The sequence below is a fragment of the Pseudorca crassidens genome, chromosome 10, assembly GCF_039906515.1.
Source record: "Pseudorca crassidens isolate mPseCra1 chromosome 10, mPseCra1.hap1, whole genome shotgun sequence".
In the NCBI taxonomy this organism is placed as follows: domain Eukaryota; kingdom Metazoa; phylum Chordata; class Mammalia; order Artiodactyla; family Delphinidae; genus Pseudorca; species Pseudorca crassidens.
The window spans coordinates 34,729,892-34,754,343 of NC_090305.1; the positions used below are offsets into that span (position 1 = coordinate 34,729,892).

Sequence of the window (24,452 nt, forward strand, 5' to 3'; positions counted from 1 at the left end):
TCCGAGTTAATAGGAGAGGGGATGAGAAGAGAAGGCCTGAATTTCAATCACAATGCGATTATTGGCCTTTTTGAAATGTTGCTGAGTTTTTTTTTACCTGGTTGGCTTGATATCGCTAACCAAATGCTTGTCTCACAAATCAGCTTTGGCTGCAATTCAAATTTAATTACATTCTAGCTAAGTAAAAGCAAGAAAGAAAGCAAGAGAGAAAGCGAGAGAGGAGGGAAAATATAGCTTATGTTTATAGACCAGACAACTTGATCCTAAATCTTTAAATCTCAAGTGCAACAGTCAGTGAGAGCCAGACACAGATGGGTCAGTCCCGAGATAGAAGCGAAGCAATGACAAGCTTCTTGTAATTTGAGGCTAGTGAGCACTGCATGCCGAGGCTGGGAGAAAATTGGGAAGCTGGCAGAGTTGGCTCAAGTGCTCCAGCTACCTGGTTCTGTGCCTGGGGGTTGCCTCTTTCTTCTCCATTTAGCTACCTTCTAAGGCACTCAGGCTTCCCCCCTGTGTCCCTTATCATATCCTCCTATCAGAGAACTCATTGACACTAAAGTATAAATGACTAATGATAACTTGCCTTTTCCCTGCCTGGAATTGTATTTTACAAAGAATAAAACAAGGGCAGACAGACAAATACACATACAAGCACCTAAAAAGCAAACGAAAAAGCTTAACTGGCAAATAAACAAGTGTGTGTTGAATGGCCATAAGACTAGATATTAGGTAACTACAGATGCATAATGTATGGAATGTTAGTATAGAAAGGTAAGAGGAAGGTGGGGAATGGAGTTAAGGGTAACTCAAATTCTTTGCTATAGAAAATAAGAGAAAAAAAAGCTATCTTTGGGGGCAAGTGTGATAATTTCTGTGGAGGATAGGATGAGTTTGAGGTGCTTGTGAGCATGCAATGAAGGTGTTCATAGGACTTGGGATATTCGTGTCTGGCTCAGAGGACAGGGCTGTGCTGCGCCATGCATCTGGGAGCAATGAACTCGTGTGGGAGAAGCCCAGGAGCATGGGCAGGTTTACCCAGGGAGAATGCATAAAGTGAGGAGAGGAGAGGATCAAGAATAGGATCCTGTAGAACACCAAAATCTTTAAAAAATGCTCAAGAGACTGGAAGGTGTGATGCAAGAGGGAGGGGGAAAACCACTGCGGTCACAAATTTCAAGGAAGAAAAATGATTTTTAAGGTACTCAAAAGTGTGAAGTGGTAAGGAAAAACTAAGTAAGAAAAGGATTGCAGGGGAGGGGTCTACTGGACATCGTAAATATGAGGTCATTTTTGTCCTAAACAAAGGTGGTTTCAGTGAAGTGACTTAGCTAAAGCCCATAGTGCAATGCATTGTGGGATGATTGGAGTGAGAGAAATGTATGTTACTTTATAAAGAAAATTTGGCGCTTAAAGTAAGGTGAGAGAGGAGATGATTAGTTAGAAGGAGACTTTATAAAATGACAGAAACTTGAACCTGCTTCTGTGCTGAGAGGTAAGACTCAGTAGAAGGGAGAGGTAGATGGGGAGAGTGCCTTAGTGATGGGAAGCGTTCCTCAGAGAGATTGAAGGAGAAAGGCCTTACATCACGGATAGAAGGGTTTTCCTTGGGCAGAAGAAGGAAACGTCCTCCTTTATGAGAGAAAGAAAGAAGGAACGGATAATTTGGAGAGCAGATGGATTTTTAATGGGGTTGAGGGAATCCATTCCTGATAGTCCGATTGTTCATTGTTAACAGGGAAGTGTTGTCATCTACTCAGAGGAAACTGGGGAAGTTTAAAGGTCTTCAGAAAAGTTGAAGGTTAGAACAGCCACCATAGAGAGTGAAAAAAGATCACCCAAGCCCAAGTCCCAAGGGGGAGAAGGGGCTAGATTGAGACATGAGATCCAAACTCTGGCCCAAGTTCAGTGTCCACATTTTCTCCCCAGGGCTCAGCAGCAGAGGTATAGGGGAAGATGGCTGGATGGACCAAAGACGAAGGATTTCAGAATGCATCTGGCAGAGTGACAAGGAGAGGAGGATGCTGGAGATTCTGGAAAGAGGTGGTGGATATGATGCTCTTAAAACCATGCAGTGCATGTGTGAGTGTGTGTGTGTGTGTGTGTGTGTGTGTGTGTGTGTGTAGGGCAATGTTGCAAGACTGGTGAAGGAAATACGTTCATATTTGTGGAGTGGCTTGTTGTTTATCCCCATGTAGACTGTCCACAGGGCATCCTTAATCCTAGGCTGGCTACCTCCTGACTTTTCTCCCTACGTTCTCCACCTTTCTGCCTCTCGCCTCATTCAGCAGGGCTCAACGTGATTACAAAAGCACACCTGCAACCCCTTTCCCCACCCAAATGGCTTTGAATTCAATCTACACTCAAAATAGAAATTATTTTGTATTACATGCTATTTGGAATTCTATGAGCTTCCTCTTCCCTCCCATTGACAGAGGTAATCAAAGCCAAGTTATATGATCTTCTTAAAGAGCAGGCGTAATCATGCCATTGGAGCGCTCCCATCCACCCTCTGGGTCTCACATCTCCCCCTGTACCACAAGGGAGGTAAAATAAGTGATCACAAAGCTCCCGTTCAGCTCTGATGATGTTCTGAGCCTCTAACCTCCAGCAACCCGGTTCAGCTCACCCCAGCTTCCAGCACCAAGGCCAGCGTTCAGCAGCGCCAGTGGCGGCTTGAAAAGGGCATACAGCAGCCTGCCAGGACACAGACACAAAGCTTGTTTTAACCTCTGTGGTTCTAAAGTCTCAGGACAACTGTGTAATTAACCTGGGTCGAGGCAGCAGATTCCTGCTGCACAGAGCTAGCCAGAGAGGCAGAATGGTGTGAATTGTTGACGAAGTTCAGGGGTGAATCATAATGAGATTTATGGACTGCAGGTTTTTCTGCACTCATTCGCTCTTTCCCTACCATCCTTACTCCACTTCCCAGCCAGTTCTGCCAATTCCTGGTGGTGTATTCACAGTGATATATGACTGCCCGGTATGTGGCTGCCAGGGGTTGCAGGAGGAGAATCCCAGAATGGAATGGGAGCTGGACTAAGAGTTGGAGACATCTGTGACTACAGCCCACCTCTACCAGGTGTGCCCTGTGCAGGTCACCTCCCTCTCTGGGACTTAATTCAGTCATGAGATGGCTGAGCCAGATGACCTCTAAGATTCCAAGCTGAGTGTCTTAGCTTGGCTTCCCCGAGAAGCAGACATTGAGTCTAGGATTCAAGAGCAAGTAGTGTATTTGGGAGGTGAGCCCAGGAAGTACCAGTAGCAGAATCAGGAAGTGAGACAGGGAAGGAAGCCAACACAAGGTCTGTGTGAACAGTTTACTGCTGTGGGTAACTGGGGCTCAATCCCACTGGGAACTTTTGGGAGATGGTGTAGGACACATGTTCCAGTGCTGTCCCTCATGAGAGGTGACAAGGTAATTGATCACAAAATTCAAATTTGTCATTGATTGGATGCCTCTCTCAGGGTGTTAACTCCTTAGCATTTACAGCCTTCTCTGCAGGGCAGGTGGGGTGGGGTGGGGGGAAGCATGTTCTCGCTGCTAGAGAAAGTCCTCAGGCAAGGAGATGCAGATGTTTGCAATAAGAGGCTCTCAGCACAGAACCACTGAGTGCTAAGGGGATATGAGCAGGACACTGCCAGCATTTGCCATGCATATTTAACGTCCTTAAAAGTCTATGACTTCCTTTGGCCAAACCAAGAGTGAGAAGAACCAACCATCTTGGAAGAACTAGTAGGGAAAGTGTTCTTCTTTTCATTGGAATGCCTCTAAAGATGAAAGCTAAAAGCTCACACAGTCTGAGACTGTTTCCTGGATGAAGAAGGCTGATCACCTGCGTTATAGTCACAGGCCAACCAGTTACTATGGGCAAATTATTCAGCCTTTGTGAACTTCAACTTCCATACCTGCAAAGAAGGAACACTCATACCTTGATGGGTTGTTATGGTAATTAAATGCAAGGGGCAAATGGGCAAGAGAATGGCTGGGTTGGGCTGGAGCTGAGGGAACTGATGGGAACACGTCCAATTCCTCCAGTAGATTGTCCATTAGTCCATGATACAGCATAGGGGGTGGTCTAGGAAACTGCAGCTGGATCTGAACCAGCTACTACATCTAAGGAGACCAATGTGATGGTGGGACATGACAGTGGGCGTTTGTGGTAATGGGGGTCACTGAGTTCTGTGGGGTGCATACTCTTGGCTCTAGATGAGACTCCTGCTTTGGAGTATCAGACATCAGACCAGATAGGCTGATATGGGAAACAGGGCTTAGACTGAGGCAGAAAGAACCATGCAAGTTGAGAAGCATGTTCCAGGACAGTCCTGGCAAGAAAGCCAAACATAAGACATGGTCTGGGGAAAAGAACTGGGGAAGCCCCTATGCTATGTGTGTAAGGCACACATCGGAAACTTTGCTTATAACTGGGCAGCCACAGAAATATTCATTCCAAACCTTACTTTTTGGAAGCAGGAATGTGGCGTTAAAAACACAGCCATCACTGGTGAAAACTGGCATGACTTAAAAATCAGGTTCGTTCAAGGGAGTAACACAATGACTTTGTTTGAAAACAAATCCTGTCAGAATAGGGATAAGGGTTTCTTGTGCCTTCTAATCACATGCGTGGACTTGTGTGAACTTTGAGAAACGGGTGGCTTGCATGGAAGGGCCTAGAAGAGGGTCTCCATCATGTCTTGGATGAAAGGGAATGGTTTGGGTATTTGGAAATGGATATGTCTATAGAATGCACAGTACTGATAACGATGTCCAAAGCATCAGGTCCATGAGAAGAGAGAAGAGAAGGACAGTAATGGGATACCAAGTGGTAGGTTAGCAAAAGAGAAAACTCGAGACAGACAATGGGGTGGAGGATGGAAGGACTCAGTATTTGCCAAGGAGTGAAGGAGTCTTGTGCATAGACCTCTGGACAAGAGGGCACTGTGACCAATGCTGAGCCAGTTTGGTTGCAGTTACTGTTAAGGTCTTTGATTGTTACTTGAGTCCTGCTTTGCCAATCCTACCTCCTCAGCACCGAGCTAGCCCAAGTGTCATGGTGCTAGGGTCAAACCTCATTCCACCCTCACCATAATTTGTTGTGACGAACAATCCAACTCCATCTCTTCAAGGACCTCCCTCATTAGCAGCAACTACGAAACCTCCCTCAGCACAGATGGCATCTGGCAGCTAGGGACAAGGAATGGAGTTAGGGGAAAAAGAGGCTCTTTTTTGGGGGGTGGGGGGCATCAAAATCGAGACATGTGGATAAGAAAGGAGTGAGGGAGAACCTTGGAAAAAGAGGAAGACAAGAAGACTGTGATGCAGCAGACTAAGGGGAGGAAGCTCTTTCAGCAAGTCAGGTGTCCCCTGAGATTCCACGATGAACGAGCAAAGCAATTATCACTTTACTTGGCGGCGTGCTATGCACCACACAGATGGAGAGCTGTCCATAACACGGAGGAAACTGTGCATGAAAAACTCACGCAGCAGGCCCGTGAGAGTGACACACTGCCCAAAGGTGACAGCCATCTTCCCCCCGTATGAGCACACAGCCTGAGCCTGCACACCTGTGCTGCTACCGCACTCAGCTGCATACCCTGAGGGGGGCCCTTTTCACTCTGTATTACAGTTAGCTGTCTGCCTGTCTGTCTTCCCTGCGACAGTAGGACCTCTTTGAGAGAAACTGCTTTGTCTTACAGATTGTTTATCTTTCTTTGAGAAAACTAAGGTTTCCCCGGAACAGAATGAGTACTTTTAAAGTTTGGGTAATAAATACGTTATTTGTGCACCGGATGCCTGGGTGTGTGTGTGTGTATGTTGCACAGATGTGAGGGTGGGGGATGTGAGGGCAGAGAAGTCGTGGTGGGGAGATGGGAAAATCAAAACATCAGAGAGGTACTCCAAAAGCAGTATTTCTCAAACTCCTCTGTGCTAATGCCTGCGGAAGAGGCTTCCAAGATGCATGTTAAAAATAAACATTCTTCTCATCCTATCCCAAGCCTACAGAATCGGAACTCCACAGTTGGGTCTGAGAATGTGCATTTTTAATCTCCCTCCACAGGTGTCACTTCCCCATTGCGCGTGCAGTCTTCGTGGTCCAGGTGATGCTATTCTTCAGAGACGTCCTTATGCTTCCCGAAGCTCGAAGTGCGCTGTCCAGCACCTCGTGCTCTTGAAGCACGCCGCCTGCGTCTGGGCGAGCTGCCGTGTCCGGCACTGCGGTGAATTCAGCGACGGCGGGCGGCCTGCAGTGTAACCTGCTGCAGTGCCCGCCTGCAGTGCCCCCCCCACCCCCACCCCGCGTCCCGTTCCCTGCACCCGGCGGCGCGCCAATCCTGCTGCAGCCGCAGCGCGGGGCTTTCTCCTGCGCGGTGCTTCGTCCAACTTCAGGCTGGTTATAAATGGCTATAGTGCAGAGATGGTGGCCTTTCATCCTCAAATCCCCTTCTTTGAGCTAGGAGAAATGGCTGGTCTTTCTCTGCTGTCCCTCAAACCTCCAACTGATTTCCCGGCCTCAGTAACAAGCCCCAGCCTTCTGTTTCTATTAGCATCCCTCTCACTTGATTGGGAGCCAAGCTTATAGGGGGGAATGTTAGATAAATGCCAAGTCTCCCGAGGCTTCAAATGGTGATAGGACAGGTACTGGAGAAAAGAACTCAGTGTGTTGAAAAGAATGACAGCCAAAGAATCCCATTTGATTTGATGGCATGATGAATATTTAAAGTTTTATAAAGAAATACAGGAAAGCAATCAGGCTTATTCAGGCGTGTGCTCCGGGGAACAGGGTACACTCCCCATGAGTTGGCAATATGGGGATGAGAGTTGAGGATGAGGGTGGGGTGGGGGACACACATAAATAGTCCATATTCTTCCCATTCTTTGTATTTGAGGTGAAAAAGAGCTTACTAGTACAGTTCAAGGAGAAGCAGAGGGGAAAACTCCTCCCAGATAATTATCATAGCATACTGACACTCTAAACAGCTCCTTTTTAAAACGGAATTTCTAATATCATCCCTTTGGAGATTAAAATAGTGGGACACGAATCCTTTGGCAAATGATTCAGGAACCATACACGCTGTGATAAAGGCACCTGCCACAGAAACAGGAGGGGGCATAAATCTCCTACCGTGTGTGTGGAATGCCTAATGGTGCCACACCTCTGGCAGAGTGGGGTCATCAGAAACCTCCGAACAGCCACTCTAAGGGCAGTTAATTCGTTATAGACACGTACCAGATATTTTCATTTTGTATCAGCCATTATGTCAAATCCTAGTGTCAGAGACCTAGGGTGAGATACAACCCCTGCCTTCAAAGAGGTTCGAGTCCTCCTGCAGAGACACATATGTGTGCACAGGATACTATAGTGCTAGCCCTGCACAGAGCAAAGAGGACAAGCTAAGGGGTCATGGAGCAGGGAGTGGGGACTCTATCAATGCTCATTGTGAGGACAGGGGAAGACCTCCTATTAGTCACTGTGCAGTTGCTATCATTGCCCTGCTGTTATCTCTTGAGCATTTACCTTTATACAACTAAATTGCTACTATAAATGACTGAAAATTTATGCCTGAGGGTTTTTCCTGGCCAAGGGAACCAGTTGTGCTGGAGAGTTAATGTCCCTGGAAGCCCTCAGGCAATGATATGCAGCAAGTAGGTGGATAAGTACCCCAGTCCCTCACCCCTGGAGGGGATAATTCAGAGTGTGCTTCACACTGTATCCCAGGGATCCCCAGTGGAATGAGCTCCAACTGAAAATACTTGCTTTATTGGGTTACTCCCCTTTCTTTCTTCACTTCTCACCCCGCCCCCCACTGACATTTTCTAGGTCACCTCCCAAATAAAATACTCGTACTGAAATTCCTACTAAGGGTCTGTTTCTGGAGGAACCCAAACTAGCTCAATTCCAATGGCTGACTTTTATTAAAAGTCACCCATGCCCAGCACTGTGCTGGCTTTTATGCTATTTCTAATCCTTATAATAATCCCGAAAAGTAAGAATTATTGTTTCCACTTTACAGATGAAGAAACTGAGTCCCAAGGGGTGAAAAATGGCTTTTTCAAGGTCACAGAAAAAGCTAGAGACCTTGAGCAAATTAAGTTCTAAGACTCATCAGTGATTGTTCTCTTTCTTCCTAGAACCACACCCAAGGTGAAGGGAACAAGGATCCCTTTGAAAGTGTGATAAATATGATAGTCTCTCTCTCGGGGGGCGGGGGGACAAAAAAGCCACATGCACATACATGTGAAATTAACTGTGCAAATTCTAACCCTTAGAATCCCCATGGGCTCCAGATTAAGAAATTATATTAAGGAATTATAATATATTATATTATTATAATATATTATAATTTATTATTTTTATTATATTATATATTTTATATAATATAATTTATATAAATTAATTATAATTTATATAATTTATATAATTATAATTATATAATTATATATAATTATAATTAAATATTATATATTATTAAATATAAATAATAAATGACAATAATATATTATTAATAAATAATATATTATTAAATAATAATATTATTAAATTATTATTATTATTAAATAATTATTAAATAATAATAGTATTAATAAATAATATATTATTAATAAATAATAAATATATTATTAAATATTATATTGTTAAATATAATTTATATAATTTATAATTTAATAAATTATAATTTATATAAATTAAATATAATTTATAAATATAATTTATATTTAATATAATTTATTATTTTTATTATATTATATTATATATTATTATAATAAATTATAATTTATTATTTTTATTATAATAAATTATAATTTATTATTATTACAATAAATTATATTAAGAAATTATATTAAGGAATAAGACTTTCAAAAACAGGCGACAAAATACATTCCTGGAGATTTGGGGAGGTGGGAAAACTATGAAGAGGATATAGTTTAGGAGGAAGTAGTGGGGAGAATGGATAACAAACATATCACAGTTTGATCAGTCAGTGGAACCCATGGGGTACAGAAGATGTTAACTTGGGGAGGTGGGGGTAAGGATAGTGGTCTGCCTGAGTGGAAGTTGGGAAGGAATATTTGGGGGAATAGCCCATGATCCCAATAGAACTCAGAGCCCCGAGGAGGGTGTGAGAGTTCCTCTCTAGCCTCAACTATGGACTCTTATGCTGAGCTGTTCACTCCCTGATTTCTCAGTTATTTGACCTCAGAACCCCCCATCCCAAGCCCTTCATCTCCTCTTTACTTCAGCCATCCATATTATATGCCCAGTTACATCCTGGGCTTTCCAACAGGTAAAACTGTCTCACCTGGAAAACAGAAAGCACCCTAGGTATTTCAAACAGAGGGGAATTCAATACAGGGAATGTGTGTCAAAGGGGTTGGTTGGATGTTCAAAGCAAAAAAGAGAAGATGCTATTACCCAGAGGTTGGTAACTTCATGAAGCCATTACTGCTCATAGAGCTGAAAGAATGAAAAGGGGAAAGTGCCCAGATCCCAGGATCCTGCACTCCCTGACATGAGTGGAACCACTGCTGAAACCTAGTATCTCACATCCCTGCTAATGCTGTTACCACAAGCAAAAAAGAGCTTCCACCTTCTTTGTGCATTCTAACTTCACTTGAGTGCTTCCCATCAGTGGGTCCAATGCAGAATCTAACTGGCGAAGGAGTCTTGGAAATGAGTTTTTCAGGTGCCCAAACCCCTGTGGTACAGGGGAGAGCATGAAAGAGCAGGTATGGGTCTCCTGCCAGCAGGCACCATTCAACACACTCCCCCAGGTCTGGAACTTCATTTTTTCCTTTGTTCTTGACCACATGTTTTTATCCATCTTTCACTTTATGCCTGTTGAACCCCAGATCCCCTTCAGAGGAAGCTCATCTCACTCCCCACCAATAACCCCTGACTAGCTTCACTATCCTGCTTACCTAGGACCTCAGAATCCATCTTTCACAAGGACTCCAAGTTCACTGCACACTCAGTATGTCCCCACTCCCTCCTGACTACCCGAAATCCCAGGGCACAAACATCCTGGTTTTTTCTGTTGTTCTCAGGTTGACAAATGGCAGGACAAAGTCCCGTGACCTGCCTGAGTTTTCATCACAGCTTAATGAAAACAATGGGCATTGCTTCTGCCTGAAATACTCATATTCATCCCCTGGCAGACTGCCAGTCTCATCCCCAGGGGCCTGCTCCAACCTTCCTCTCCCCTCAAATCCCACTTCCTCTCTCTGTACCCCTCAACTTGCAAGATCCAGACCACATACCACTTCCTTCCAGACCACATATCACTTCCTTCCACCTCAAAATATCTGTCGTCTCCTTTCCTTTGTTCCTTTCCTCTGGTCTCTGCAGAAGAAGGACCCCTTCCTCTTTCTAGGGTTCATGCCTTAACACTTCCTGCCCCTCCCCTCCCCTTCCTTCCCCTTCCCTCCCCTTCCCTCCCCTCCCTTCCCCTCCCCTCCCCTCCCCTGGAAGATCTCTTCTTGTTTTCTTTCTACGCTGGCTGCTTCACTCTGGCTTACACCCAAGTGTTTCCCACCCCCAATAAACTCTTTCCTCCACTCTGATTTCTCCTGAGCTTCCATCCCACCTTCCACCCTCCTTTCACAGCTAAACTTCTCGAAAAAGTATTATACGCTCACCGCCTCTACTTCCTCACCTCCCACTCAGTCCCAACCACTAGCAATCTGGTTTCCACACCCATAACACTGCAGAAATTGCTCTCTTAAAGGCCACAATGACCTCCGAATCACCAAGCCGGATAGCTCTGCTTTACCAGTCGCCATCCTCCTAGACCTACTCCTCTGCCAGGTCAAATACACTATTTAACCAAATTCTAAGCCAGTGGTCCCAGCTGGTGTGTCACGGCACAGGGGTGTGCTGGAGATTGGTCACAGGCAAGGCTGGGATGTACCATTCAGCCATATGGGTAATGAAAATATAGAAATATTTTCAAACCACCGCCAGAGTCCCCCATGTGTCCCTTTCCACCACCTGGCTGCCCAAGCCCCTGCTCTAGGACCCCAAGATGAACCTCTCATTATGTAACAGAATGATGTTTGTGTGGTAGGGGGCTTCTGCTCGTATTAGTGGGTACCTGGGTATACCGGTTGTTAGATCTTTTTCAATGTCATCCCTGTTTAATGCTGTGCTGAAATATTGATTACTTCAGACTGGGACTAGCCATGTAGAGTCAGGGGAGTCTGGAGGGCAAGTTGTCTCCCGGGGAAAATCAGCTTCTCTACTGACCCTCCATGTTGTATAGAGATATTTTCTATGTGAGCCCTGGCATGGGGAAATTGGGTAGCAAAGCTCCAAGCCCCCTCCCCTTCCTTGATTCCCATGATAAGAGCCTGTTCTTCTACCCCTCTGTGGGCTGCTTCTCTGTCTCCTTGTCTGGCTTCTCTCACAAGGTGACCCTGGACAAGCTACTTAATCTTGTTGAGCCTCAGTCTCCTTATCCATAAAATGGGGCCAACTCATCTCTGCTTTGCAGGGAGGATCATGGGTAATAGGTGTAAAATGGCTAGTGCAGGACCACAGGTGGAGTAAAGCCCAATAAGTGTAGGTTCCTAACCTCCACCTCCCTCTCACTCTATGCTTTCTCCCCTGAGGACTTCCTCCATTCCCGTGACCTTCCACCTCCACTCTGCCCTTATTTCTTCCTGACCCACTTATTCAATTACATCCTGAACAAGAGGACCTGGGTATCCCCAAGCTCTCAATCTCCAGACATGCAATGTGGAACTTATCATTCCCCATCTCCCCTCCCACTTTCTCCCATCTTCCCAGTATCTCTCAAGGACACCGACCATCCTTCTAGCCAAGTAGGCTTCGTGACATGAAGTGGGCTTTGACCCCAATCATCTTCTTCCTCAGACCTCAGAGCTAGGCATCTCCGAGGTCTGGTCCATTCTACTTCTTACATCCACCCCCTTTTATTGTCACTACTATAGCCTTCGTTGTGATGGTTTTTTCCCCCCACCTGGACTATTTCAATACATTTATACATGCTTTTCTTTTATTCAAGTACTTCTCCCAGCAGTTTAACCACCAAACCCCTACATAGATCTATTCAAAGCACTTCAGTGTTACACAGTTATTTGCACAAAGGAACCTGGACCCAAGGCAGTGCCAACCTATTCTGCTCTTTTATTTCTCACTATGCTCTTTTTTTTTTTTTTTTGCGGTACGTGGGCCTCTCACTGTTGTGGCCTCTCCCGTTGCGGAGCACAGGCTCCGGATGCGCAGGCTCAGCGGCCATGGCTCACGGGCCCAGCCGCTCTGCGGCATGTGGGATCCTCCCAGACCAGGGCACGAACCCGTGTCCCCTGCATCGGCAGGCGGACTCTCAACCACTGCTCCACCAGGAAAGCCCTTTTATTTCTCACTATGCTCTTGAATAATAATAATAGTAATGACAACTAACATTTCTTGAAAATTTACTATGTGCCACTTTATCTAATATTCTAAAGTCATTTATGTCATTTAATCCTCTCATCCAGACTGTGTTACTGTCACTATTATTAATCTCACTTTACTGATGAAGAGATGGAACTGCAGAGAAGCTCAGCAACTAGCCTGAGGTAACTTCTCTTACAGGTGGGGGACTTGAATTTAAATCGAGAGTCTGTATCCAAAGCCTACGTTTCTAACCACCATTCCTTCTTCTGTCCTTGCTTTGGTGACACGAGAAAACTCCCCACGCCTGCGCACCCACTTTACGGTCCTGCCTCCTTGCTGTCACCTGTACTTTTAACCCCACCTGGACTGCCAGTTTCTCTCATCTCTTTACTCACCAAAATGCCGTTCATCCTTCAAGTGTCATTCAAATTTTAATGCCTCCTTGAAGTCTTGTCTGATTTTCTTGCTTGGAAGTGATCTCTCTATTCTGTAAATACAAAAATTTCCCAAACTTTTAATTTTTACCTAATTCCTTTATATTCTAGAGTGTAAGATGGGGCCGCAGCTGATGCTTCCCTTAATCCTTCTCTGCATTTTTCACATGACGCTTACAAAGGCAGTTTTATGAGATGAAATTGAATTATTGTCCTGCCTGGGACCAAGAATGGGTTGGTTTCTGCTCCGCTCTCCAAGTCCCTTTGAAAGAAAAGCCAAAGACTTGATTAAGGAATGGAAAGAATTTTGTAGTCGGTCGATTCCTGCTGTGATAAATCTCTTGGGTGAAGGATGGTGAGGCAGGGACATAAATGACTATAGCTGTGCTTCCAGGTCGACTGGATTATAAAACAAACTGCATGCTTATGACTATACGATCCAAACAATATATAAAAAAAGGCGGGGAGAGGTGAAGGAAGGCAGTAAGAGTTGGTATGAAAGGAGGGAATTTGCCTATCCGTTTTGAGAGTGACAAAATGAACGAATGACAAAATGAATCCCCGCCTTGGTTCTCCTTAAACACGTTTACTTCACAACCAGTCACTTCGAGCACGAGCTCTGGAGTTAGAGTGCCGGGGCTGGGATTCTGGCTCTGTTACTCACCAACTCTCTGACCTAGCAAGTGACTCAAACTCTCTATGCCTTGGTTTCCCTGTGTGTAAAATGAAGGCAGTAATAGTACCTGCCTCAGAGGGTTTTGTGGGAATTAAATAAAATGGCCACTGTCCAGGGTGCGGAGGCGTGGCTGACACACGTGTGCCCTAAATGTTGCCTAGCACCCTTACTGGTAGGTACCTGATGGCAAGAGAGGAGACTGGGACCGCCAAGGTGGTCTGGTGAAGCACTGGGGGTGCCGCAACAGGTGACGGGGTGGAGCTAAGAGCTACGGTCCTTCCCAGATCCTCCTGGGCACCTACCCCAGCCCACAATGTTTTCTGCTTCAATACCACCCTCAAGATTTGGGGATTCCCTGGCAGGAGGCAAAAGCCAGGGAAGTCACTGGCATCTGTTGCCTTAAGTCCTGCTCCTGAGGCCTGATTCCTTTACTGCTCTTCACTGGGGTCCTAGAGACGATTTAGCTCCAACTCTCTCTCTTTAAAGATGGAGAAGCCAAGGTCCAGAGAGAGGAAGAGTTGCCCAAGGTCACATTAAAGAGCCAGAATCCAGATCCTCTATCTTCCCCTCTGGTGCTCTTTCAACCCCACAAATCCAGGGTCTCCCAACTCTCTGCACTTGCCAGGGTGCTTCTCTCAAGCTGTGAAATATCACCAAGTTGGCCCTCGTTGCCTTGGCCTTCTCTTCCCTGGATGTCTACTGCACTTCAGGCGTACTTGGGAACTCACCACTTAGTGGCATCCAGGCTAGTATTAGAGAGGCTGCCTTGTACACAGAGAGGAGCCTGGGACGTGGAGTCCGAAGACTGGGTTTGAAATCCAGTGCCATCCAACAAGAGCTCCAAACTCTTGAAGCCACCATGTCCTTGTTTGTGAAACAGGGGTAACGATCTATTGCCTGCGACTGTTAGGACAAATTAGTGGGGCAGCATTTGCAAATGTTCTTTATAGACTGCAAGGCGCAGTGCTGATGTCAGTTCGTGTCCTTTCTCTCCAGAAAGAGACTCCGCCTTCTTCCTCCCTGTTTTCTCCCCTGCAGAGTGCTGGGTTGTATGCAGAAGATGCACGGTAAAGACTTCCTTGTTGATTGAATGTGATCTTCCAGGATTGTCTGACATTTTGATGTATCAGGAACCCAACCCCAGACCTGGGACTGGGGCGAGTGAAGCCGTGAAGGGAACCCAAGGGGCCTGGGGGAGGGGGAGGAGCCAAACAGAGGACTTGATGATGAAAAGCAAACTGGATTTAGAAAACAGACTCCAGCTAATGGCTGTAGGTGGTGTGAGCCGTTCTGTTAAGGAATTTGGGAATACATGTGCATACTAATAGGGATTTATTCTGCTGCTTCTTACTCCAGCATTTGGGAAGGGAGGAGGGATAGAGGGCACTGCAGGATTAAAAGACACTGGACCTGTATCTCTAGAAGGTACACTCTGGGGCTAGGCTCCTGAGGAAACTTTGCAAGTTCTACAAGGCCTGTGGGATAAAGTGGGATCAGGCTGGCTGTTAGTCCTGTTGGAAGCAGAGAGAATGGGGCTAAGGATTTAGGAATGGCCCCTAGCTTCTAGCCATGCAGTAGACTCAGTGGAGGGAGGGCCCAAGGCCTTATGAGACCGTGCCCTAGGATCTCTCCGATTCCCGTGGCCCATGGAATCAGTCTTCAGGCCACGATGTGCCAAGGGGGAATCTAAGAAGCGTCTAGTGCATTCCTGGGATTGTAGACTGTTCTTTTCCGGAGCAGGCTCAACAGCCTCCGCCCCGTGATTCCATATCCTCAGGCACCTGGCTCTGTCCTGTCAGCTACCTGAACCCCTCACTGCTTTTTACACCCATTCTCTCTCTTTTCCATACTCAGTGGATACAGAGAGGCCCCTCATTGCCTTTTGCACAGGGGTCCTTCTATTGGTTATGAAGGCCCAGGCCAACTCAGCCTTCTCTTCCTCAGGCTGAAAGCCTCGGCACCTCCAGACCCTCCCGAGAACCCCTCTTATCATGCACTGCCATCCCCTTGAGCGAGCGGGTATTGGGAGCCAACCACAAGTGGGGGGAGGGGGATTGGTAACTACAGTTCAGCCAGAAAGCTAGACAACAGGGTGAAGCTGGTCAGGAGTGCCCAGGAGAGCAGGGGAAGACAAGCCATGACGGGGGCAAGGGGAGCTTGAGCGTTCTCCACATTGGGGTATTGGAGTCATCCCAGTACCCCAAGGATGCAGCGTTGCCCTGCTGTGCAGTGCGAGGCACAGGCACAATCATTCTCTGCCCCATAGAGACAGGAAAAGGTGCGTGAAAACATTCTTAAGCGCCTGCTGGGAGCTCTCTGGGAAATCATTTATCTGCCCTGCACTTTAGTGCCTTGGCTCTAAAACTGAAACAAAGAAGTATGTACAAAAAGCCTTGAAAATGTTCATACCCTTCTGCCCAGTGATTATACGTCAGGGAATCTAGCCCAAGCAAAGAAGCGAGAATGCAGGCAAAGACTTAGGTACAAAGATGTTCATCACAGGGTTATTTAGAAAAGTGAACTTGTGAAATCCAGAAGCATCCCAATGCCCACCATTAGAATGGATTGTATACGAGCTTTCTCTCCTCGCTGTACCTCCCTCTCTCTCTCCCTCTCCCCCCAACCCCAGCTCTCTCTCTCTCTCATACAGGATGATAGTAGCACCTCTTTGGGAAGCCCCAGCCCACCTCTGTGGTCAGCAGTCAGTAAAAGCAGACAGACAGCTAGCACAGCATTGTCCCTACCCAGGCCTCCTGGGCTTGCTCAAGGAAACAAGCAATCCACCATCCTTCACCTTTCCGTTACCCAAGTGTGGATTTTCTTCCGGGGATTTTCCACCATGAATGGTGACTGCAGACTGGTTTTCTCTTGGCCTCCCGAGGAGCGTCTGGGTCCCCACCTTTCTCCATCTGCCAAAGTCACTCAGGGGTTCCTAGAGCTGGACAGGCCCTTAAAGCACACAGGCCAGCTCCTTTGAGGGGACGGGAATTGTCACATTGCTTGTTAGTACAAAGCCACGGTGAACACCCAGGCCACCTGACTCCTAGCCCAGTGCTGAGTGCTCAGGTGAGGTAAATATTATTCATAAAATAAGCCAGTTGTCCTCAGAATTACCCCAAGTGCAAGAAATGATCCCGGTCCTGGCTCTTCCTGGGATATCCATTCCCTTCTCTGAGCTGGGACAACTTCTTGATGGGGTATTGGGTTCCCTTTGGAGGAGGGATGGGGCTATCCCTCCAGCATCCCTGGCCTTCACACCATCCTAACGCCTTATTGGTTTCTGAGTGGAGCTCCGTCTCTGCTCTGGTGCCAGGTTCATCCTATCCCTGCCACTAGATTCTGGTCCTCTCATGGGTGACTCTGGTGTAAGGAGATAATCTAGCCTGATGCCCCTGACCCTTGGGAGCAACTCAGAGACTTGAATCTGGGCTATAGCTCCTCCTTCCACTCTTGACCCCTCCCCTTGGAGCCCTCACCTATGGAATGCAAAACCAAAGGGTAAGCGAGGAAGAAAACCCTTTTCCTGCTGACCTTCCCCTTCCCCTACCTTCACATCCTCCTGTTTCTAACCCCACCTCCTACTCACCTCCTCCTTCCTTCTTCCTTTCCTCATTTCTCCTCCCTTCCTCTATCCCCACCCCCTGTTTCAGCCCCTCTTTTCTTGTGTCAACCCACTCTGATGTACCTTGAATTTCATCCTGGCCATGCCCTTTTCCCCTCTGGCTTTCTAGCATCCCCCCAGGGAAGGACTTGTCTTTCAGGGTCTGCAGAACACTGATCTAGCAGTTTCCCTGAGTGTACATGGGGAGGGTGGCCACCACATGGGGGTCTAGGTGCCTGGGCTTCAGCAGATTTTCACCCACTTAGATGCACACAGAGAGGAGGCAGGGTTTTATATTACAGATTTATGCAGCTGAGCCAATCCTGGGCTGCAGAGACACATCCATATGCCACATGTGCCTCCCTGTGGGTATCTGGGACAGGTGCATGGGAGGTGTAGCCAGTAGGAGAGAAGAGATGGATTGAGACATTCTCCCTGGATTTAGCAGCTGGAGTACAAGCAGGAATCTCAAACTTTCAGTTCCTTCAGTGGGAAAGGTACCCACACCTCTTGGGAAGCCCAGTAAGGCAGAGCCTGGTCCTCTCTTCCCGAGAACTGGTTGCTGATCCCAGTGGGCAGAGAGGAAAACCAAAGTTAGATGAGAACCCTGCCAGACCCAGAGCTTCTGATGCTAAGTCCACAGTAGCGTTGGAGTGGGGACTCAACTATGTGCCACGTGCCTCGGACAAATTGCTTTACTCTTCGGAGCCTCAGTTTCCTCACACGTCAAATGAGGGTCGCTGGGAGGATCGAACAAGGGAAGGCGACGTGCAAACAGTTGGCACCACTGCACACTTCACAGATTCTGGCGATACTCACGAAAAGTCTAAGCATGCGTGTGCATGCGCCGGGCGCTCATCTGTCCTGGGTCGCCTCGCTAGGGTGTCGGAATCAGAACCGGGCCAGGGCTGGGTGGACGCTATCCTCCCAGCCCCCATCCCCAGCCCAGGGCCGGCGCTGTTGGGTTTTTCTCCGGCAGGCGTTGGGCTGAAGGCTGCACGGCGCGCTCTGCACGTGAGGCGGCAGCACCGGCTCCGGCCGCAGCGCGCAGCCCGGGCCACCCGGCTCGCCTGGCGCAGGGGCTGCCCGCGCCGCTCGGCCACCGAGTCCGCCCTGTCGGCTCCCGGAGCGCAAGGCCCGCCTGCCGCCCTCCCCGGCCCCGCGCCGCCCCTTCGTGCGGGCCCGGCTGGCCAGCGGCTGCCCTCGCGCCACCCCCGCGGGGCCCCCGAGCCCTCAGGTTCCGGCAGCCGGGTGGGTCGGCGTGGAAGGGGGTGCGACGCGCGGCTGGCCCGAGGCTGGCTCCTGGCTCCTGCAGCTCCGCCGGCCGCCTCTGGGGGCGGCCTCGCCGGGGAGCTCGGCGGAGACGGTGCGCACGGCCCGGGGTCCCGGGCGCCTCCGGCCGCTGGGCTCTCTGTGCCGCTGGCCTCGCGCGGCCGCGGCAGCCGGTCCGGCTCCTTGCCGGCTCCATGCTTGCGATCGCCGTGCGTGTGTGTGTGTGTGACGGGGGCGCGCGCGCGCGCGCGCGTGTGGGGCAGTGTGCTTGCGGGGCGTGCGGGGGGAGTGTGTTTGTGTGCGTGTGGGTGTGAGTGCCTGGCTCGTTCTCGCTGAGACACACACTCTCCCTCTCCCTCTCCCTCTCCCTCTCCCTCTCCCTCTCCCTCTCCCTCTCCCTCTCCCTCTCTCTCTCTCTCTCTCTCTCTCTCTCTCTCTCTCTCTCTCTCTCTCTCTCTCTCCCCCTCTCTCTCTCCCTCTCTCTCTGTCACTGTCTCTCTGTCTCTCTGTCTCTCACGCACAAACCGGCTGGCTCGTCTGAACTTGAAGACGCCCCACATTCCAAGATGCCTGAGGTTCCTGGGGATGCCCGGGGTTCTTCGATCTGGAAAATCCTACCGGCGTCCTCCTAGGGAGGGATTATCTGTTTTTTTTTTTTTTTTTTTTTTTGCTTTTTTAAATCTGGAAGAGAACAAGTTGTGCTTTTTCCTCCCTTCTTCTTGCTAAATGCCGTGGATATAACTGAATAAACCGCTCAGGGCTCTCCCCGCGTGGACGTCCGAGGCCACCATCTGCCTACGTTCGCCGGAGCCGGAGGGCTTAGCTCGAGCCGGTCTTGGGCAGGGAAGGATGCGTGGCCGAGCCAGGGAGCCCGGGCGCCCCGCGGAGCCGGCCTAGGTGCCTCCCAGCCGGGGGTAGATGCTGCCTCGCCCAGGTGAGTGGTCGCCGCCGCTGCGTCTCAGCGATCTGGGTGTCCGCGGGAGCTCGGCGCTGGGCTGAAAGCACCGGGGGAGCCGGGAACTTTGCATCCCTTTCTTTTTCAGTGGAGGACTCCCTCACCTGGGCAGTCATGCGAATACCCTCTTCTCTTTTTGCCCATCCTTGTCGCGGGAGGTTTCCTTTTCTTTATTTCCTTTTTTTTTTCCGATAGTGGGGGCGAGGAGCGGGGAGAGCGGGTCAGTGTGAGGCCAGAGAGCAAGAGGGAGAGACAGGAGCCGCAGGTATACGGAAACGTTGAAACAGCAGGAGAACTTTGCCACCAGACCACTCTGTTGCATCTCTCCACATGCGAAGCCTGGCTAGAGCGATTGCTGGGGGCTGGGTCGGACGCCAGGGCTCCCTGCGCTCCATGGGCTGGGTGGGGTGGGGTAGAGCCCGGTGTGGAAGGTTGACTCAGTGCTGATGGAGGGAAGGAAGGAATCATTGCAGTTTAGGCAGGCAGGCAGGTAGGGCAACCTCAGGGACCCTGTCCTGTCTTCAGGTAGAAGGCAGGGAGATCAGGGAGACTGTGCGTGTGCAGCTCGGGGCATCAGAATGGCATGATGAAGCAATATGGAAACTGGCATTAGCCGTGCCTAGCTGGTAGGTCTGTCTCCCACCCAGCCCTGCCCTGGTTCTAAGGTTGGCCTGGGCAGGGAGGAGGGAAAGCGGTGGACAGCTGCTTGGAGGCCGGCAGTGCCTTGCTCTGCACAGACCCTAGGGGACGACGGGGAGGTGTCCTGCCCATCTTTCCTTCACCCCAGTACAAAGGACATAGGCAGCGAGTTCGAGGGAGACAGAGCCCCTGAAAGCCAGAAACTGAAAGAGAAATAGGAGGGAACCTGAGCAGAGACCGCAAAGGGACTGAGCCAGGCCAACACCAAGTGCCTGCTGAGATGTCCTCAGTCAGAAGCCCTCGGGGAGAGGGCGCTCGCCAGAGCCCGCACTCCGAGCAGGAGTTACAGGCATGACGGTAGATGCTGGCCCTCTGCCCCGCCACTGTGGAGTGTGTGTACGTGTTCGTGTGATTGTACGTGTGTGCATGCATGTGTCAGGGAGGGGGGCCTCTGTGGCTGCATGGGCTGATTGGTCTTGTGGGGCTGGGGGAGGGGGCGGCTTCAGGAAATTGACCCCCCGTGGCTGGGGAGGAGCAAAGCGAGGCAGGGAGCTGCCCGCTGTGAAGTTCCCAGGGACCAGACTGAGAGGTTCTTGTCAGGTTGTTGTACGTGGATGGGGGCCAGCTTGGAACTCACGGTGGGGAGACCCAGGTGGGGAGATTGTGGGGAGGCTGGGAGCACAGATCTTGGGGTCGTGTGCTGGGCTGCTCTCTGCCCAGCCGCTTGCAGTGGAGCCCGGCTGGCTGCGGGACTCGCTTGTGGGGTACCTTGGGGGCTGAAGGGGATCAGGATCCTGCAGGGGGGACTCGGGAGCTCACGAGGGCCTGCACTTGGAGCTGCAGACCACGCCAGCTGCCTGGGTCCTTCGGCTGACGCTGGAATGTCGTCTCTCCCTCTGACTCTGGCTAGGGGTGCGGAGTTCCGTCTCTCTCCTATGTCTCCTCACATGCTTCTGTTCAGGCTCCCTGCCCAGCCCTCAGTTTAGAGCTTCTGGTCTAATTCCTGCCCGGGAATGTAATTACTTATCTCCCTGCCCTTGCCCTGGGGAGTACAAACAGCCAACTTGGCATTTCCGTTTCACCCTCTGGCGGTGCTTCTCTGGGCGGTGGGCTCCCAGCTCCATCCCCTGTCGGGCTGGACCGGGTACCTGGCTGCCTCCTCTGGGGCTCAGGCTCCCAGCTTCTATGAGATGCCAGTTCTTTTCCCAGGCCCTGAAATCTGAGAAGCTGGGGAGTGTGGCCTGAGAGAGGGTGAGCAGGGAGCTTCCAGGAGGCGAGACTGAGGAGGAGATGGAGGGTGGGAGGGGTGGGAGATGCAGACGAGGTAGGTGGGGCCACTGGGAGAATAGGGCAGCCTTTTGGCCACCCGAGCCCTGGTCTGGCTACAGTGGAAATCGCTTTTGTGTCCTGGCTGCAGCCCTGAAGTAAAATCAAAGATCCAGGGGGGGTTTGGCCTCCAAGTGTCAGGAATGTCAAGTCTCTCTAGCCTGTGGGGTGGAGCAGTTCTCTTTCAGAAAGTCCCCTGTCTTGAAGTGGAGATGAGTACAATATTGGCGTCTGGCGGCTTTCCATTCTGCTGGGGGAGGCTTCTAGACTGAGAGCAGAGACATAGAGCAGAAAACAACCAGAGACAGCCGAAGGGAACGGGACCCTGGACAAAAGCAAGAACCATCTGGGTGTTTTGCAATTTTATTTTGAGCGCAGTTAGAGTGTTAGGGTCCAACTTATTTGAAGGGATAGAGTTGTCATATACAGGCATACCTTGGAGATATTGCAGGTTCAGTTCCGGACCACTGCAATAAAGCGTGTATCGCGATACAGTGAGTGACATGAATCTTTTGGTTTCCCAGTGCATATAAAACTTATATTTACATTACATTGTAGTCTATTGAGTGTACAAGAGCATTATATCTTAAAAAAACCCAATGTAATACCTTAATTTAAAAATACTTTATTGCTAAAAATTCGTAACCATCCTCTGAGCCTTCAGAAAGTCATAGTAGTAACATCAGAGATCACTGATCACAGATGACCATAACAAATACAATAAAAATGAAAATGTTTGAAATACTGCAGAGTTACCAAAATGTGACACGGAGACACGAAGTGAACGAATGCTGTTGGAAAAATACTGTTGCCAATATACTTGCTCGATGCAAGGTTGCCACAAACCTTCAATGGGTGAAAAGCACAATATCTATGAAGGGCAATAAAATGCAGCACGATAAAACAAGGTATGCCCGTAATGGAATGGAACCTACACTTGGAAGGCCTGGGTTCAAATTCTGGCTCTGCCACATCTTTGTTGGTTAAGCACTGGAGCCTCTGTGCTCTCTCCTCCGGTGACAGAAAATAATAGTATATGCCTTGCAGATGTGTATGACCCCATATTTGACTCGGTGCTCCCCAAACTCCTTTGTAGATCTGGAGGAGTGTTTGGGTGGAGGCGGAAGGTTTAGAGAGAGGGAGGGGCCCTCAGAGACATGGAGGATAGTGTCCCCAGCCTCCCCTGCCACGTAACTGCCAGGAGGGTTTGATGCCATCCCATGTAAGCTGATCATTAAAAGACTCCAGGAAGTCCTCCAAGAAAACTTGAGGAATTGATATTCGAGAAGCAGATTTCACCTCTGGGGCTGTGGCACCTGCTTCCCTCCCTCCCTCCTGTTTGCTTTGGAGTTTTACAGCCACGCACATTTACTCAGGATGCTCGGACTCTGTGTTTTACAAGTGTCATCTATCACGCTTTGCTACCTCAAGCTCGAGTGTGAAATATCTTCCAGAATCCAACCCCCGCCTTTCCTTCTCTGCCTCTGCCTCTTGCTGCCCCAAGAGTGGCCGCACAGGGCTGGTGTCAGGCCCAGGCTAAGTGAGTGGACACAGCTCCTGCTGGGGTCTGTGCAGGGCCTGTGATTGGACCTGGGTCCCGTCTGTGGAGTTGGGTGGCACATCCAGTCGGGAAGAGGGGCTCGAACCCAGACATGTATTTAAGTGGGATCTGACTAATGAATCACTGGAAAAGGAGTGGAGAGGGTGTCTAACCATCATGGGCAGGCCTAAGAAAAGGTATATTCAGGGAGCAGGAAGTCAGGTCTGGAGACAGGGACCTGGGAGAATAGCCATGTCCAGTATGCTTCAGGGTGAGGGCAATCAGGATGGCTTCTTGGAGGAGGTGAGGACTTCAGGAACAACAAAAGCCCATTGAAGTCCATAGAAGGCACATTTTGCCTTCTTGTAAATTCAGAGGTCACTGGGAATTTGGGGAGTTTCAGGCATGGGGTACTGAACAAGTAGAATGAATGCTCTGAGAAATTTCTTAGGCTATCAGGACCAGCTCCTTCAAATAATTTCTTGTTTGCTTATTATGCACCAGGCACAGTGCTAAGAGCTTCACATTATTATCTCATTGAATTCTCCCAATCCTGTGAAATGGCCACTGTTGTTACCTCCACTTTACAGATGGGAAAACCGAGGTTCAGAGAAGTTGGGTGCCTGCCAGTTAGCTAGTAAGCGGCAGAGCTGTCACTCAATTCTCATGTCTGTGTGAATTCAAAGCCCACACTCTTAACTCCTCTGTACTGCCTCTGTCCCAAAGCGAGGCTCAGTAGGTACCATGGGTCAGCACGTCTGTAAGCCCCGCTGTCCTCCTGGCCTGACTGAGGAGGAGACTTCACAGCCTCCATCACAGAGCCCTGAGGAGCTCAGTGTTCTCATGGGCGTCCCTGCCTGCGTTTCTCGCTCACACCCGACTCTTTAAAAGTTCCCATCAGACAGTCAGCATTGTCCTCCTGGACAGGATGGGAGCCGGGACAGTAGGCTGAGCTGGACCGTGAGTCAGGAGACCCGACTCTATCATGTGTGACGGGTTGGGAGCCCCTGAGGCCTGGTTTCTTTACTGATAAGTCAGGATGCAAATGTTGACTTTCCAACATTGATATAAGGGCAGGCCTGTGTGAATGCGCTTCCTGCACTGAGCAAGCCCTTTTGCACTCACCCCCTTCCTAATTGTGACCCCTTCCTAATTTAGACTGAGCAACTAAAGTGTCAACGGCAATAGTGCCCAGATATGAGGGCATTACATGTGGGCTTTAATGTATCAGTTTCACGTGGGACCGGAATTCCCCAATAAGATAACAGGCCAGGCAGATGGACACTGTGCCTTCCGGGAAAAGGGATGCTGCAGAGCCTGCAGAAGAGGGGTCTTTGGTCCAGATAATTGGGAGGGATTGGTGGCAGGCAGCTAGGAAGGGACACACGGATACATGTATCATTCACTTTTGTAATCATGTGCCATTATTGAAGCTTTGGCACCAGAGAGGGTAGAGGGCGTTAGCCTTCAGCCAGTATTTCTCAATCCTTCTTTCAGGATTGCCCTCTCGCAGGAAACTTTTTAGACACAATTTTTTATAATTGCATGCCCATGAAATTTTAATACCACAGATATGCTGTGTATCTGTTTATGTACTGTAGGTACAGCTGTGCT

The 24,452-nt window shown here is 49.2% G+C and overlaps 1 protein-coding gene across 1 annotated transcript in view; it reads left to right on the top strand.

Moving 5' to 3' along the window:
- The first annotated feature begins 18,846 nt into the window (after positions 1 to 18,846).
- LRFN2 (leucine rich repeat and fibronectin type III domain containing 2) overlaps positions 18,847 to 24,452 on the top strand; it is a 177,013-nt gene continuing 171,407 nt past the window's right edge. The window contains exon 1 of the mRNA XM_067753044.1: positions 18,847 to 19,312. The gene's annotated coding sequence lies outside the window, so the exon portion shown is untranslated. The remainder of the gene's footprint in view (positions 19,313 to 24,452) is intronic.